At 43.8% G+C, this 19,020-nt stretch overlaps 1 long non-coding RNA gene across 1 annotated transcript in view; it reads right to left on the bottom strand.

Moving 5' to 3' along the window:
• Window positions 1–1,212: 1,212 nt before the first annotated feature.
• Window positions 1,213–19,020, bottom strand: part of LOC118946084 — a 35,954-nt gene continuing 18,146 nt past the window's right edge. The window contains exon 3 of the long non-coding RNA XR_005041270.1: window positions 1,213–2,016. This is a non-coding gene — a long non-coding RNA (uncharacterized LOC118946084). The remainder of the gene's footprint in view (window positions 2,017–19,020) is intronic.

Raw genomic sequence — 19,020 nt, 5'->3', positions numbered from 1 at the left:
TTTGTTACTTTTATTTATTTTTCTTCTTATTATTATTATTTATTTTTACTGCATTTGTTGGCTTGGACCTAAGCATTTCACTGTAAAGTCTAAACCTGTTGCATTCGGCACCTTTAGATGTGTCAGGACCACTAAAACGTTCTGTATACTATATATATATACACTATATGTATACTATGTATCTATATGTAGCTGTATGAAAATAGTCCTTTCAATTAACTCTCTTATTCAACGTATCAACACTCATTTGAATCCATCCCTAGATACTAAACAGTGTACCTCATCAGTCCATTCGTTTTCCAGACAGAGGAGAGTCAGATAGTGTCAACTGAGACAATAATGGATATATACACAGTCCTGGGTATAGTCTAATTAGTCCCTTGTAAATACATGGCAATCAATGGAAGACCAACATTACTCTGCCTGTCAGGTCCTGTCTTATTCCATGTGAAAAAATGACATTTGTATGTAGCTACAAAGATTTTATTTTTAAACCTGTGGATATTTCATTTTGTAATGATCCTTGCCTAGTTAGGTTTGTTACAATCTCCTCCAAGTGGGTTGATTAACCCTATTGGAGCAGTGGTTAGGAAGTTTTCCCTACAGAGCTGGGTTTTGAGAGTCGTCGTCCACCCCCCCACCCCTTTCACTTCTGCTGTTTACCACAATGTGAACTTGTTGGCCTCATGCTAGCGTTTACGTTCGTTATGTGTCTCTCCGGTCCTAGTGCCCGTTGGCTCCAAGAACCCAGACATTACCATATCCCTAAAGGACTGTGTTGATTCTGTATAGATCTCCCAGTCTCCATCCCAAATGGCACCCCGTTCCCTTTATAGTCCACTGTTTTTGATCTGGGCCAATAGGGCTCTGTCAAATGTACATAGTATGTATAAGCTGGAAGTAGAAGCCTAAGTGTTATTGTTTATTAGTTTACTCCAATTGGGGGAGGGGTGGTAGGGTTTGTGGGTAATAATAAAGGTATATATATTCTAAAAAGATGCGTATATATGTATGCATGTTTATGTATATATATGTGGGTATGTGTATATATGTATAAATATAGATATTTACCCCTAAAAATACATGGGGGGTTGGAAATAATGCAGAGGATTACATTGATGGAAACGACAATCTATCCTCAATATTTAAGCTGATTCCCCTCCCATAATAAATAATAATAATAATAATAATAATAAAATTAACAAAGAAATGTCCAGCACTGAAATGACAAATTAAGTTTGTCATTTCCTGTTTACTTCTGGGCGATTGCCATTAACAATTGTGGTTACTCTTGTGCCAAGGAAGGAAACAAAGTCTCCTCCCTCTGATTCCGCTAATTTCCCCCGTGTTTCTATGACGGCCAAAAAGGACAATTTTTGTTTTCGTGAATTTTTACGATAAAGCCATTTTTGACTTTGAGGTTGTGGAATTTGGTGGAAATCGTTCATCATCCGGACATGGGGTTGAAAATCACAGCACCATCTTCGCCCAATCATGATTCATCCAAATAATCAGAAACATAAACACCAAACCAGGAACTACTGTTGCTCGTAATCACATAATTATACTTGAGCCTTCTCACTGTTTTATCTGTCCAAGAGAATCTGTCCACGAGGGATTATAAGGAACCTAATCATCTGATGCTAGCTTCAAATGTTAACTTTCCAGCCAGGAACAACAGCTCTGGAAACATTGAATTCTTGGAAAACAGCAATATAATTTCGCTCCTGGCTTTTATTTGTGATTAACTGCAGTGGCCTGACCAGTGGTATACAAACTAGCCAAGGTTATACCTTGTAATTTATTGAATGATTCTTTTTTTTTTTACTCCATGGTTTTCTTTTGATTCTCCTTCCTCTTCTTCTTTTCTTCATTACTCAGCCTTGGAGGGTGTTGTTAAGCTTTCTGTTGTTTTTTTTTTCTTGTCTTGGAAACCTAAGCAAAGTCAGTCAGCATAGGGCAATGGAGGCTGGTGTGAAGCCTGTGGCCATGTCTTAGCCCACGTGTTTCCAAGGCCTAGAGGAAATCAAACAAACATTACACAGCAAACAAACACAGCTGAGCTAATAAACCCTGATAACCTTACAGGCAAACATTAGACACCTGCATTCGTTTGCCAGAAATCCAAGAACTGTACAAGATTCAGGAAAAAAAAAGGTAATGTTGTTTTTCTCTATTCACACCCCTGTTAAACATAAGTAGAGTTTTAAGAATCCCTGAATAGTCATATCGTAATACTGTTGTTATACACTGACTGTACTAAATATGAAGAACACCTGCTCTTCCCATGACAGACTGACAAGGTGAATCCAGGTGAAAGTGATGATCCCTTATTGATGTTAACTAAATCCACTTCAGTCAATGCAGATGAAGGGGAGGAGACGGGGTTAAAGAAGGATTTTTAAGCCTTGAGACAAGCGAGACATGGATTGTGTATGTGTGCCATTCCGAGGGTGAATGGGAAAAACAAAAGATTAAAGTGCCTTTGAACGAGGTAAGGTAGTAGGTGCCAGGCGCGCTAGTTTGAGTGTGTCAAGAACTGCAACGCTGCTGGGTTTTTCACGCTCAACAGTTTACCGTGTGCATTAATTAAGAATGGACCACCATCCGAAGGACATCCAGCCAATTTTGACACAACTGTTGGAAGCATTGGAGTCAACATGGGCCAGCATCCCTGTGGAATACTTTCAACACCTTGTATAGTCCATGCCCCCGACGGATCAAGGCTCTTCTGTGTTCCTAATGTTTGGTTTACACCTAAAGAATGTTTATCTTATATGGGTTGATGCTTGCTTCAAGAGTTGTACTGAGTGATTTTAATGGGCATGGGAGTTATGCTATGTATGTCAATGCTTAACTGTTGACTGTTGGTGAACGTTGTACTCAGTGTAATTTAATTACTTTTCTCCATTGTGAACTTTGGCACTAAGATGAATTTGCTGTTGGACTTTTTACTTACCCACAAACACACAGCAACCATGGAGGATGTAGGTTGTATTTTTCACATATTTGCAGACCAACACCTATATATATATATATATATATATACACAGTGGATTCAGAAAGTATTCAGACCCTTTAACTTTTTCCACATTTTTATGCCTTATTCTAAAATTGACTAAAATGTTTATTTTTTTTCCCCTAGTTGATCTATATACTATATACCAAAATGGCCAAGCAAAAAAACAGGTTTTTAGATATTTTCGCAAATGTACCCGTAAAACACCAGTCTCAGTGAAGAGACTCCGGGAGGCTGGCCTTCTAAGCAGAGTTGCAAAGAAAAAGCCATATCTCAGACTGGACAATAAAAATAAAAGATTAAGATGGGCAAAAGAACACAGACACTGGACAAAGGAACTCTGCCTAGAAGACCAGCATCCCGGACTCGCTTCTTCACTGTTGACGTTGACATTGGTGTTTTGCGCGTACTATTTAATGAAGCTGCCAGTTGAGGACTTGAGAGGCATCTGTGCATCTGTTTCTCAAACTAGACACTCTAATGTTCTTGACCTCTTACTCAGTTGTGCCCCTTGGCCTCCCACTCCTCTTTCTATTCTGGTTAGAGCCAGTTTGCGCTGTTCTGTGAAGGGAGTAGTACACAGCGTTGTACGGGATCTTCAGTTTCTTAGCAATTTCTCGCATGGAATAGCCTTCATTTCTCAGAACAAGAATAGACTGATGAGTTTCAGAAGAAAGTTATTTGTTTCTGGCCATTTTGAGCCAGTAATCGAACCCACAAATGCTGATGCTCCAGATACTTAACTAGTCTAAAGAAGGCCAGTTTTATTTCTTCTTTAACCTTTCTGATCTCCCCATCCCGGATCCGGGTTCGTGAATACAGACTCAAGCTCATTACCATAACGCAACGTTAACTATTCATGAAAATCGCAAATGAAATGAAATAAATATGCTAGCTCTCAAGCTTAGCCTTTTGTTAACAACACTGTCATCTCAGATTTTCAAAATATGCTTCTCAACCATTGCAAAACAAGCATTTGTGTAACAGTATTGATGGCTAACGTAGCATTTAGCATTAGCATTCAGCTGGCAACATTTACACAAAAAAACAGAAAAGCATTCAAAAAAATCATTTACCTTTGAAGAACTTCAGATGTTTTCAATGAGGAGACTCTCAGATAGCAAATGTTCAGTTTTTCCTGAAAGATTATTTGTTTAGGACAAATCGCTCCGTTTTCTGCGTCACGTTTAGCTATGAAAAAACCCCTGTATCCAGGATTGTGTAAATCTATCAGCAAGCTCATTAGCATAACACAACGTTAACTATTTATGAAAATCGCAAATGAAATGAAATAAATATGCCATCTCTCAAGCTTAGCCTTTTGTAAACAACACTGTCATCTCAGATTTTCAAAATATGCTTCTCAACCATAGGAAAACAATAATTTGTGTAAAAGTAGCTAGCTAGAGTTAGCATTTCGCGTTAGCATTTAGCGTTAGCATTAGCGTTAGCATCCAGCACGCAACATTAACAAAAACATAAAAGCCTTCAAATAAAATCAGTTACCTTTGAAGAACTTCTGATGTTTTCAATGAGGATACTCTCAGTTAGATAGCAGATGCTCAGTTTTTCCAAAAAGATTCATTGTGTATTAGAAATAGCTCCGTTTTATACATCACATTTGGCTACCAAAAAAAATCCATAAATTCAGTCCTCAAAACGCAAACTTTTTTCCAAATTAACTCCATAATATCGACTGAAAACATGGCAAACGTTGTTTAGAATCAATCATCAAGGTGTTTTTCACATATCTCTTCATTGATACATCGTTCTTGGACACATGCTTTCTCCCCTGAATCAAATGGTAAAGTACAAGCAGCTGGCAATTGCGCACCGAATTCGACGCAGGACACACTTGGAAAATGTAGTCTCTTATGGCCAATCTTCCAATGATATGCCTACAAATACGTCACAATGCTGCTAAGACCTTGGGCGAACGACAGAAAGTGTAGGCTCATTCGTTGCGCAATCACAGCCATATAAGGAGAGAATGGAAAACAGAGCTTCAGAAATTCTGCTAATTCCTGGGCGATGCATCATCTTGGTTTCGCCTGTAGAATGAGTTCTGGGGCACTTACAGACAAAATCTTTGCAGATTCTGAAACTTCAGAGTGTTTTCTTTCCAAAACTATGCATAGTCGAGCATCTTTTCGTGACAAAATATCGCGCTTAAAACGGGAACGTTTTTTATTCAAAAATGAAATAGCGCCCCTAGAGCTCTAACAGGTTAATCAGGACAAAAGTTTGGTTCCAGTAGTTTCAGCTGTGCTGACATAATTGCAAAAGGGTTTTCTAATAATCAATTAGCCTTTCAAAATTATAAACTAGGATTAGCTAACACAACGTGCCATTGGAACACAGGAGTGATGGTTGCTGATAATGGGCCTCTGTACGCCTATGTAGATACTAAAAAAAAAATCTGATGTTTCCAGCTACAATAGTCATTTACAACATTAACAATGTCTACGCTGTATTTATGATAAATTTGATGTTATTTTAATGGACAAATTTTTTTGCTTTTCTTTCAAAAACAAGGATATTTCTATATGACCCCAAAAATGTTGATCGGTAGTGTAAGTATTACTCACTACTCTGTTGAAGCACCTTTGGCAGCGATTAACGCCTCGAGTCGTCTTGGGTATGATGCTGCAAGCTTGGCACACCTGTATTTGGGGAGTTTCTCCCATTCTTCTCAGCATCTCAACCTCTGTCAGGTTGGATGGGGAGGGTCGCTGCACAGCTATTTCCAGGTCTCTGAAAATAGCTTTGTTCGATTGGGTTCAATTCCAGGCTCTAGCTGCGCCACTCAAGGACATTCAGAGACTTTCCCCGAAGCCACTCGTGCATTGTCTTGGCTGTGTGCTTAGGCTTGTTGTCCTGTTGAAAGGTGAGAGCACTCTGGAGTAGGTTTTCATCAATGATCTCTATGTATTTTGCTCCGTTCATCTTTCCCTCGATCCTGACTCGTCTCACAGTTCCTGCTTCTGAAAAACATCCCCACAGCATGATGCTGCCACCACCATAAGGATGGTGCCAGGTTTCCTCCAGACGTGATGCATTCAGGCTAAATAATTCAGTCTTGGTTTCATCAGACCACAGATTCTTGTTTCTCAACGTCTGAGAGTACTTTAGTGCCTTTTGAAAAACTCCAAACGGGCTGTCTTGTGTCTTTTACTGAGGAGTGGCTTCCGTCTGGCCACTCTACCATAAAGGCTTCATTGGTAGAGTGCTGTAGAGATGGTTGTCCTTCTGGAAGGTTCTCCCATCTCCACAGAGGAACTCCAGAGCTCTGTCAGAGTGACCATCGGGTTCTTGGTCACCTCCATGGCTAAGGCCCTTCTTCCACGATTACTGAGTTTGGCCGGGTGGCCAGCTCTGTGAAGAGTCTTGGTGGTTCCAATATTCTTCCATTTAAGATTTATGCAGGCGACTGTGTTTTTTGCTACCCTTCCCCAGATCTGTGCATCAACAAAATCCTGTCTTGAAGCTCCTCGGACAATTCCTTGGACCTCATGGCTTGTTTTTGCAGTGACATGCACTGTCTACCTTATATAGACAGGTGTGTGCCTTTCCAAAATCAATGGAATTTAACACAGGTGTACTCCAATCAAGTTGTAGAAACATCTCAAGGATGATCAATGGATAAACCTGATCTCAATTTGAGACTCATAGCATAGCCTCTGAATACTTATGTAAGGTATTTAAAAAAAAAAATAATTTTATTGCTAAAAAATGTGAAAAACCTGTTTTCGCTCTGTCATTATGGGGTATTATGTGTAGATTGATGAGTGGAAAAAGGTTTTAATCCATTTTAGAATAAGGCTGTAACATAACAGTATGTGGGACAGGTCTAAGGCTATGAATACTTTCTGAATGACGTACTAATTATATGTTTATCAAAAACATGAGGATGTTTGAAATCTAGTGTTGGGGATTAGTGAACCAAATGTAGTTCAACTAGAAATGAAGCTATATGTTGCAGTAGTTTGGGAATAGCTTTACTAAATTTAAATGTAGGTAGTGTTTTCAGTAGTTAATTACTATGCCATGTAGCGGTGTAGCTAACTACTGGAACTACATACTACTGTTTTACCATGTAGCGGTGTAGCTAACTACTGGAACTAAACACTACTGTTTTACCATGTAGCGGTGTAGCTAACTACTGGAACTAAACACTACTGTTTTACCTATAGCGGTTAAGCTAACTACTGGAACTAAACACTACTGTTTTACCTGTAGCGGTTAAGCTAACTACTGGAACTAAACACTACTGTTTTACCTGTAGCGGTTAAGCTAACTACTGGAACTAAACCCTACTGTTTTACCTGTAGCGGTGTAGCTAACTACTGGAACTAAACACTACTGTTTTACCTGTAGCAGTGTAGCTAACTACTGGAACTACACACTACTGTTTTACCTGTAGCGGTGTAGCTAACTACTGGAACTACACACTACTGTTTTACCTGTAGCGGTTAAGCTAACTACTGGAACTAAACACTACTATTTTACCTGTAGCGGTGTAGCTGACTACTGGAACTAAACACTACTGTTTTACCTGTAGCGGTGTAGCTAACTACTGGAACTACACACTACTGTTTTACCTGTAGCGGTGTAGCTAACTACTGGAACTATTAACATACACTGCCAATAGAAAGTATTCACACCTCTTGACTTTTCCCACATTTTGTTGTGTTACAGCTCTGAATTAAATTGAGATGTTGTGTCACTGGCCTACAAACAATACCCCATAATGTCAAAGTGGAATTATGTTGAAATAATAATAACAATAATAATAATAGCTAAAATGTCTTCAGTCAATTATTCAACCTGTCACGCCCTGACCGTAGTATACTTTGTTTTCTTTATTATTTTGGTTAGGTCAGGGTGTGATGAGGGTGATGTATGTGTCTAGGGGTTTTGTCTGTCTATGGGTGTTTACTAGTCTAGGTGTTATGCATGTCTACGGTTGCCTAGATTGGTTCTCAATTTGAGGCAGCTGTTTATCGTTGTCTCTGATTTGGAACCATACTTAGGCAGCCATATTCCTTCTGTATTTTGTGGGTTATTGTCTACGTGTTAGTTGCCTGTGTCTGCACTTATCATATATAGCTTCACGCTCGTTTTGTAAGTTTGTTTAAGTGTTCTTCCTTTCATTAAATAAGAAGATGTATTCATCTCACGCTGCGGCCATGGTCTCATCCATTCAACGAACGTGACATAACCCTTTTGTTATGGCAAGCTTAAATACGTTCAGGAGTGCAGATGTGTTTAACGAGTCACATAATAAGTTGCATGGGCACTGTGTGAAATAATAGTGTTTAACATGGTTTTGAATGACTACCTCATCTCTGTACCGCCACACATACAACTATTTGTAAGGTCAGGTCCCTCAGACTAACTGTGAATTTCATGAATTTCATACACAGATTCAACCACAAAGACAAGGGAGGTTTTCGGATGCCTCGCAACTAAGGACACCTATTGGTAGATGTGTTAAAAAAACAAAGGAGACTTTGAATATCCCTTTGATGGTGAAGTTATTTATTACACTTTGGATGATGTATCAATACACCCAGTCATTACAAAGATACAGGCGTCCTTCCTAACTCAGTTGCCCGGAGACGAAGGAAAACACACAGATTTCACCATGAGGTCAAAGGTGACTTTTTAAACAGTTACAGAGTTGAATGGCTGTGATAGGAGAAAACTGAGGTTGGATCAACAACATTGTAGTTAGTCCGCAATACTAACCTAATTGACAGAGTGAAAAGAAAGAAGCCTGTACAGAATAGAAATATTCCAAAACCAAAACATCCTGTTTGCAACAAGGCACTAAAGTGTGGCAAACGTATTAATTGTATGTCCTGAATACAGAGCGTTATGTTTGGGGCAACTCCAACACAACCCATCACTGAGTACCACTCTTCCTATTTTCAATCATGGTGGTGGCTGCATCATGTTATGGATATGCTTGTCATCGGCAAGGACTAGGGAGTTTTTTTAGTATAAAAAATAAACAGTATAGAGCTAAACACAGGCAAAATTGTAGAGGAAAACCTGGTTCAGTCTGCTTTCTAACAGACACTGGGAGACAAATTCGACTTTCAGCAGGACAATAACCTAAAACACAAGGCCAAATATACATTGGAGTTGCTTACCGAAACAACATTGAATGTTCCTGAGAGGCCTAGTTACAGTTTGGACTTTAATTGGCTTGACAATCTGTGGCAAGTCTTGAAAATGACTGTCAAGCAATGATAAACAACCAACCTGACAGAGCTTGAATAATTGTTTTGATAATAATGTGCAAATATTGTACAATCCAGGTGTGTAAAGACTTACCCAGAAAGACTCACAGCTGTAAAGACTCACAGCTGTAAAGACTCACAGCTGTAAAGACTTACCCAGAAAGACTCACAGCTGTAAAGACTCACAGCTGCCAAAGGTGATTCTAACATGTATTGATTGACTCAGGGGTGCGTGAATACTTGTGATATTTCATTTACAAATACATTTTCAAAAACTTTCTAGGAACATGTTTTTCCCTTTCTCATTATGGGATATTATATCTAGATGGGTGAGAGAAAAACAATATTGAAATCCATTTTGAATTCAGGCTGTAACACAACAAAATGTTGAATAAGTCAAGAGGTATGAATATTTTATGAAGGCACTGTATGACCCCAACATGATCTGTCCTTGGAAGTTGTAGTGTATGACATATTAGACTTACATATGATAATTTTGCACAAAATTGTTTGGATTTAGAAACTTTAGTTAATTAAACTATGTATACAAAAGTATGTGGACTTCCCTTCAACTTAGTGGATTTGGTTATTTCAGCCATTCCCGTTGCTGACAAGTGTATGAAATCGAGTACAAAGCCATGCAATCTCCATAGACGAACATTGGCAGTAGAAGGGCCTTACCGAAGAGCTCAGTGACTTTCAACGTGGCTCTGTCATAGGATGCCACCTTTCCAACAAGTCAGTTCGTCAAATTTCTGCCCTGCTAGAGCTGTACAGCTGTTATTATGAAGTGGAAATGTCTAGGAGCAACAACGGCTCAGCTGCGAAGTGTTTGGCCACACAAGCTCAAAGAACAGGACTGCCAAGTGCTGAAGCGCATAGTGTGGAAAAATCTCCTGTCTTCGGTTGCAACACTCACTACCGAGTTTCCAACTGCCTCTGGAAACCACGTCAGCACAATAACTGTTCGTCAGGAGCTTCAGGAAATTAGTTCCCATGGCTGAGCAGCAGCATACAAGCCTAAGATCACCATGCGCAATGCCAGGTGTCGGCTGGAGTGGTGTAAAGCTCGCCACCATTGGACTCTGGAGCAGTGGAAACACTTTCTCTAGAGTGATGAATCAAGCTTCACTATCTAGCAGTCCGATGGACGAATCTGGGTTTGGCGGATGCCAGGAGAAAGCTACCTGCCTGAATGCATAGTGCCAAATATAAAGTTTGGTGGAGGAGGAATAATGGTCTGGGGCTGTTTCATGGTTCGGGCTAGCCCCCTTAGTTCCAGTGAAGTGAAACGGTCCATGCAGAAATGGTTTGTTGAGATCGGTGTGGAAGAACTTGACTGGCCTGAACAGAGCCCTGACCTCAACCCCATCAAACACCTTTGGGATGAATTAGAACGCCGACTGCATGCCAGGCCTAATCGCCCAACATCAGTGCCCAACCTCACTAACGCTCTTGTGGCTGAATGGAAGCAATTCCCCGCAGCAATGTTTCATCATCTAGAGCAGGGGTGTCAAACTCAAATATCCAGTGGGCCAAAATGTAAAACCTGAACAAAGTCACGGGCCAACATTGAACAAATTAACCTTTTAATATGGACCCAAACAAGTTTTGCTTTAACATTGAATATGGAACAAGCATCGCTTATTACCATACAATATATAATTTAATAGTGGAGACATGCAAAATAGAATTTCAAATGAAAAAACACATCAATGGCATTCATTTATTAAATAAATCAAATTTAAATAAAAATTGTATGCCTCTTTTCTATTTGCAGCCTTCTGATTTAAATACCAAAATAAACTTTTTCCACTGGCTAATAATTTTACAAAGAAAATGATAATAAATCAATCAACCATTCAAGCCCATGCCTTGTAGCAAGAAAAAGTGCATAAAGAAAACGTTAATTATTGCACACTGGTCTAATCTGATGTGCCCAAGCCAGATACCTGGCATCTCTTCTTGGATGCTAGTTCATCAATGTCTGGGCTCAAGCTCTGAGCTGAAGAAATCCTCAGTATCGAGCGAAGATGTTCATCAGTCAGACGTCTCCTGTGAGTTGTTTTGGTCATCTTCATCGAGGAGAAAAGTTGCTTGCATAGATAAGTGCTGCCGAACATGGAGAGCATCTGAGCAGCTTGGGTGCGGAGCTGAGGCATTGTGTCAGGGATGAACCGTGGAAACTGTGCGGCGCCCACAGCATCATACTTTGACTTCAGCGTGTCATTGCACTGGAGTTCAATCAGCTCCATTTGGATGTTGGTTGGTGCATTTTCCACATCAACTGCGAAGGGATTACTAAGCAGTTCAAACTTACATTTCTGGGCATCGAAGTCGGCAAATCGCCGGCTAACCTCAGCGGCGAGAACACTGAGTTTTTCAGCAAACTGTGCGCATGGGAACACGGCGGTAGAGATCTGCGCTTTTATGGATTGGCAGCAGGGAAAATGGCAAGGGTTTCCTTGCAGCATCTGATTCTCCCACAGGCACAGTTTAGTTTTGAAGGCCCTCACTGCAGCGTACATATCTGTGATGATGCGCCCCCGCCCCTGAAGCTGCAGGTTCAGCGCATCGAGATGGCTCGAGATGTCATAGGGAAAGGCCAGCTCACACAGGAACTTTTGCTCCCGGAGCTCTGCTGTATCCTTCCCTTTGGTTTCCAGGAATTGACATATTTCCTCACGCAGCTCGAAACATCTATTCAGTACTTTTCCTCTGCTTAGCCATCTCACCTCTGTGTGATACGGCACGTCTGCGTATTCCGAACCACACTCCTCCAGAAAAGATTTAAACTGGCGGTGATTTAGACCTTTGGCTCTTATAAAGTTAACTACCTGTGTTACTGTGGTCATAACATGTTCCATCTTTAGGGCTTTGGCACACAGTGCTTCCTGATGTATGATGCAGTGGTAAACAGTTAGCTCACCTGCACAGTTCTCTTCCCGCATCTTCTCCCGAACCATGCCCACCAGTCCACTCTTTTTACCATGCCCACCAGTCCACTCTTTTTACCGCACATCGCTGGCGCACCATCTGTCGTTAATCCAACGAGTTTATCCCACGGCAGCTTTATTTCAGTTACACATTTGGAAACCTCCTCAAAGATTTCCTTTCCTGTGGTTGTGCCATGCATTGATTTGAATCCTAATAGCTCCTCCGTAACACACAGATTTGAGTCCACTCCACGGATGAAGACTGACAGCTGAGCAGCATCAGATGCGTCGCAGCTCTCATCCACAGCGAGGGAGAACGCAACAAAATCTTTTCCCTTTTCCATCAGCTGGTCATACAGATTGGTGGCAAGATCACATGTGCGATCAGCTACTGTGTTCCTGCTCAGGCTCACGTTTGAAAATGCTTGTTTTTTCTCTGGGCATACGAGGTCACAAACCTTCATCATGCACTTTTTCATGAACTCTCCCTCATTAAAGGGCCGGGATGATTTTGCGATCTCTGCTGCCACTATATAACTGGCCTTTACAGCAGCCTCGCTTTGTGATGTGGCTTTTTTAAACATATTCTGTTGTGAAACCAAACTTCTTTTCATCTCCTCTACTTTCTGGCTCCTTTGAGTCATGTCCAGGTCCTTGTATTTGTCATGGTGTTTCGTTTCATAGTGTTGTCTAATGTTGTACTCCTTACTTACAGCCACGTTGACTCCACAAACAAGACAAACAGGTTTGTCTTTTACATATGTAAACAGATATTCTGCCTCCCACTTGTCCAGAAAGCTCCTGTTTTCTGCCTTTCTTTTCGCCATTTTTGGGAAGGGTTAGCTCGCTGACAGTTGTAGCGTCTATGTTGCTATGACTACTGTCACAGAGGAGAGAGCGTTTCTGGGTCCTGTCCTGATTGGCGCGCGAAAACAGCAGAGCATTATGGGATTCGTAGTATTAGTGGTGAATGCACTGTATAATACCGGCGGGCCAGCTCTAGTAGTAATTTGGTATTGTCTCGCGGGCCAAATATAATTACCCCGCGGGCCAAATTTGGACCACGGGCCAGAGTTTGACACCCATGATCTAGAGGAAAGCCTTCCCAGAATAGTGGAGGCTGTTATAGCAGCAAAGGGGGGAGGACCAACTTCATATTAATTACCATGATTTTGGAATGAGATGTTTGATGTGCAGCTGTCCACATACTATTGGTCGTGCAGTGTGTATTTGTCTTAAGGGTAGCTTTAACTTGCTTAAGGGTAGCTTTAACTTACTTAAGGGTAGCTTTAACTTACTTAAAGGTAGCTTTAACATACCTAAGGGTAGCTTTAACTTACATCAGTGTAAAATAAATGATTACTTGGTCAACCATATTTTCAGAGTAGCTTCCCACCACTGTTGAAATCTTACATATTCCATCGAGCTCACTATCACGTCTGTGAAATAGACGAAGGTCTCTCTGAAGCTTTTGTTTAGCGTCGTCCATTTTGAGACGAGCCAATGATGGTCATGCATGAAGGCCCTTTCTATTTTGAATGGCAAACAGGTGTATTGGATAGAAACTGAATGGTGCATGTTCGTATGACAAAGGTCAAACCTGGTTACTCTCACTCTCTCTGGCCATCTCTCAACAAGCCCATTTCTGTTTTCAAAAAAAATTAACAGCTATAGCTTTGTTCATTGTTTCCCTCCACTGTCTCTCAAAATGACAGCTTCTATCTCTTGAGATCCTTCAGAGAGAAATAGAAAGAGCGAAAGAAAAAGAGAACTGCATGGAGAAAGTTGCTATGGATACTTACATGGCCCATAAGGTTTGATAAAGAAGGGTTTGTCTGGATTTATCTAACTGAAAATGTCTCCTTTGGTACTTTCTTTAGCCCAGTCATGTATTTGACACCCAGACAACCCTCGTATGTCGCCGTAAAAAGCATAATATTGTAATACCAATATTAACAATTGAGGTGAAGTGATCAAAAGCCAGGAAATCAATAGCGGGGATTTTGAAATGGTTGTTGAACAGGAAAGATTCGAGAAGAAAAAGCTGGCAAATGCATTGTGCTTCTCTTCAGATGGGTTGAGCTGTAAAGTTAAAAGGATAATATAACGACGTGGTCATCTAAAATGGTGCGAAACGATGAATCATTTTTTTTTTTTTTTTTAAGAACCTGAAATGTTAATATACGGGAGGCATACCTTGCAATTTACCTCCCTTAGCCTTCCAACCCTCCCGATCCTGGCCCAGCTGTAGTCCACTGATAAGGTATATTAGTGTGTGCTTTTCCTTCCAATCGTTTCTCTTCAAGGGATACGTCTTAAATGGCACTCTATTCCCTATCTAGTGCACTACTTTAAACCAGGGCCCGTAAGGATAGGGTGCCATTTGGGACGCACCCCTAAAGTGTAGGTAATGAGTCACGGATCCAGCGGAGAAGCCTACAACATGCAGATTGAAGTCAGCGTTATAGAGGAAAACTCCATTTGATCTGTAGAGGAAACAAAAGCCTTGTACCCCTGTCTGTCTGTAGACCCGACTGCCTCACAGTTTACTCTCTACAGGTTCTCGTGATTTTACATTTGGCAGGAAATGACCAGAGACTGTGGCTGTGATGCCACCCTGTTCCTGTAGTGCACTACTTTTGACCAGGCATACCACAGGCATGTAGTGAAACCAATTTTGTTTGTAAGAGGATTGATGATTTTTTTAAAATATTCCTCTCCTTTATTGCTTCCTGTTGTTTCTTACTACTTTAAAAGGGTGTCACGAACCTCGCAGAGGATGGTGCCTCTTCCTGTTCGGGCGGTGCTCGGCGGTCGTCGTCGCCGGCCTATTAGCTGCCATCGATTCCCTTTCCGTTTGTTTTGGGTTATTGGTTAATTGGGTACACCTGTTTTGTATTAGGATTTGTTTGTAGGGTATTTAGGGGCACTAGGCCCGCTGGGTATTTGTGCGGGCTTGTTTTTGTTACTCTGTGTTTTGATGGTGTGATTTTTTCCTGTATTTATTCTCCGGACTGTTTAGTCCTGTTGTTTTTGACTGGCAACTTATTTTACGCCCTGTGTGTTGGCGTGACTGTTTTTGTTGCGCTGGGGAATAAATGTGAAGATACGACTGAACCCTGCTCTCTGCGCCTGATTCCAACCACCACACCTAGTAGATCATAACAGAAGCCCGCACCTTCGAAATGGAGTCAGCAGGAGCAGCGACCACTCCTCTCCCCACTATGGAGGAGCGCGTTCATCACCACACAGCTGTCCTCCATCGGATTGGTACCGCGATGGACCAGATGATGGAGAGGATGGAACGATGGGAGAGGAGTGGTCTCCCGACGTCTACCCCAGCTCCCCCACTGCCGACACCACCTACTCCACCTACGTCGTCCTCTGGGTCCGGCGCACTACGTCTCTCCCCCCCGAGGGAGTACGATGGAGCGGCTGCTGGGTGCCGGGGATTTTTGCTCCAGCTGGAGCTCTACCTGGCTACTGTGCGTCCGGCTCCCTCGGGTGAGGAGAGTGTGAGCCTCCTCGTCTCCTGTTTAACGGGCAGGGCCCTGGATTGGGCTAACGCAGTCTGGAACAGTCCAGACTCGGCTCGGGACAACTACCTGGAGTTCACCCGCCGTTTCCGAGCAGTGTTCGATCATCCACCAGAGGGTAAAGCGGCGGGTGAGCGACTGTTCCACCTCAGACAGGAGACGAGGAGCGCACAGGACTTCGCGTTGGAGTTTAGGACCCTAGCTGCTGGTGCTGGGTGGAATGACAGGGCCCTGATGGACCATTACCGGTGTAGTCTCCGGGAGGACGTCCGCTGGGAGCTGGCTTGCAGGGACACAACTCTCTCCCTGGATGAACTAATAGACATGTCTATTCGATTGGACAACCTGCTAGCTGCCCGCGGGCGTTCAGAAGGGGTCCTGTTAATTCCACCTTCCAGCTCTCCCACTCCCACTCCGATGGAGTTGGGAGGAGCTGCATCTAGGGGGATCAGAGGGGGCTCCTCCTGCTCCTATTGTGGACGGAGAGGACACACTTCGGACCGGTGTTGGAGGAGTCCTTCTGGGAGTCGAGATGGTCGGCAGAACGCTCCTCGGCCACCCCAGGTGAGTAAGCACCAAACTCACCCAGAGCTCCCTGTTGGTCACATGTTTTTGTTAATTTTTTCCCCTGCATTTTTCCCCTCTCTTCAGCATAAGGCGCTAGTCGATTCAGGCGCAGCTGTGAGTTTTATGGATCGTGGACTCGCCCGTAAATTGGGTATTCCGTTAGTGCAGATAGACCCACCTGTCCCCGTGCACTCCTTAGATAGCCGACCGCTAGGGTCAGGGCTGGTCAGGGAGGCCACGATTCCGCTGGACATGGTAACGCAGGGGAATCATAGGGAGAGGATCAGTTTCTACCTTATTGATTCACCTGGGTTTCCGGTGGTGTTGGGGGTTCCCTGGCTGGCTATTCACAATCCCCTTATTTCCTGGAAACAGGGGGCTCTTAAGGGGTGGTCAGACGAGTGTTCAGAGAGGTGTATAGGAGTTTCCATCGGTGCCATGACGGTGGAGAGTCCAGACCAGGTTTCCACCGTGCGCATTCCCCCAGAATATGCCGATTTGGCTATCGCTTTTAGTAAGAAGAAGGCGACCAAATTACCACCCCATCGACGGTGGGATTGCGTGATAAACCTCCTGGAGAACGCTGCACTTCCCCGGAGTCATGTGTACCCACTGTCACAGGAGGAGACGCTGGCTATGGAAACATATGTCACGGAAGCTCTGAGACAGGGGTACATTCGGCCCTCCATGTCACCCGTCTCCTCGAGTTTTTTTTTTGTGAGGAAAAAGGAGGGAGGTCTGCGTCCGTGCATTGATTATCGAGGTCTCAATTCGATCACAGTGGGTTTTAGTTATCCGCTACCTCTCATCGCTACGGCGGTGGAATCATTCCACGGAGCGCGTTTCTTCACAAAACTGGACCTCAGGAGCGCGTATAATCTGGTGCGTATTCGGGGAGGAGACGAGTGGAAAACAGCGTTTAGTACCACATCAGGCCACTATGAGTACCTCGTCATGCCGTATGGGTTGAAAAATGCTCCAGCCGTCTTTCAATCCTTTGTAGATGAGATTCTCAGGGACTTGCACGGGCAGGGTGTGGTAGTCTATATTGATGACATCTTGATTTATTCTGCCACACGCGCCGCGCATGTTTCCCTGGTGCGCAAGGTTCTTGGGCGACTGCTGGAGCATGACCTATACGTCAAGGCTGAGAAATGTGTGTTCTCCAAACCAGCCGTTTCCTTCTTGGGTTATCGCATTTCCAGCTCGGGGATGATGATGGAGTGTGACCGCGTTAACGCCGTGCGTAATTGGCCGACTCCGACCACGGTAAAGGAGGTGCAGCGGTTTTTAGGGTTTGCCAATTACTACCGGAGGTTTATCCGGGGTTTTGGCCAAGTAGCGGCGCCCATTACCTCACTGCTGAAGGGGGGGCCGGTGCGTTTGCGGTGGTCAGCAGAGGCTGATGGAGCCTTCAACCAGTTGAAGGCACTGTTCACTGGGGCTCCCGTGTTGGCGCATCCGGACCCTTCGTTAGCATTCATAGTGGAGGTGGATGCGTCCGAGGCTGGGGTTGGAGCCGTGCTGTCTCAGCGCTCGGGCACGCCACCGAAGCTCCGTCCCTGCGCTTTCTTTTCGAAGAAGCTGGGTCCGGCAGAGCGGAACTATGATGTGGGGGACCGGGAGTTACTAGCTATGGTAAAGGCCCTGAAGGTGTGGAGACACTGGCTAGAGGGGGCTAAACACCCTTTTCTCATCTGGACTGATCACCGTAATCTGGAGTATATTCGAGCAGCGAGGAGACTGAATCCGCGTCAGGCTAGGTGGGCCATGTTCTTTACACGTTTTAGATTTACGATCTCTTACAGACCAGGTTCCCTCAACACTAAGGCCGACGCGCTGTCCCGTCTCTATGACACCGAGGACCGGTCTATCGAACCCACTCCCATCCTCCCAGCTTCTCGGCTGGTGGCCCCAGTGGTATGGGAGGTGGACGCGGACATCGAGCGGGCGTTGAGGGTTGAACCTGCGCCTGCACAGTGTCCGACTGGTAGAAGTTACGTACCGCTTGGTGTCCGTGATAAGTTGATTCGGTGGGCTCACACACTACCGTCTGCGGGTCATCCGGGGATCGATAGGACAGTGCGGGGTCTTAGAGGGAAATACTGGTGGCCCACCTTAGCTAGGGATGTGAGGCTCTATGTATCTTCCTGTTCGGTATGCGCCCAGAGTAAGGCTCCTAGGCACCTTCCTAGAGGGAAGTTACAGCCCCTCCCGGTTCCACAACGGCCATGGTCCCATCTCTCGGTAGATTTCCTTACTGATCTTCCCCCATCTCAGGGGAACACTACCGTTTTGGTCGTTGTGGATCGGTTCTCTAAGTCCTGCCGTCTCCTCCCATTGCCTGGGCTCCCTACGGCCCTACAGACTGCAGAGGCTCTTTTTACCCATGTCTTCCGGCACTATGGGGTCCCAGAGGATATCGTCTCCGATCGGGGTCCCCAGTTCACATCTCGGGTTTGGAAGGCGTTTATGGAGCGTCTGGGGATCTCGGTCAGCCTTACCTCTGGTTATCACCCCGAAAGTAATGGGCAGGTGGAGAGAGTAAACCAGGAAGTGGGCAGGTTTCTGAGGTCGTATTGCCAGGACCGGCCAGGAGAATGGGCGAGGTACGTCCCGTGGGCAGAGTTAGCCCAGAATTCTCTTCGGCATTCGTCCACGAAGATGTCACCATTCGAATGTGTACTGGGCTACCAGCCGGTCCTGGCTCCATG

Source organism: Oncorhynchus mykiss, chromosome 31 (assembly GCF_013265735.2).
Source record: "Oncorhynchus mykiss isolate Arlee chromosome 31, USDA_OmykA_1.1, whole genome shotgun sequence".
NCBI lineage: Eukaryota > Metazoa > Chordata > Actinopteri > Salmoniformes > Salmonidae > Oncorhynchus > Oncorhynchus mykiss.
Note: the sequence above shows the minus strand (reverse complement) of the source record. Positions and strands in the feature narration are given on the sequence as shown.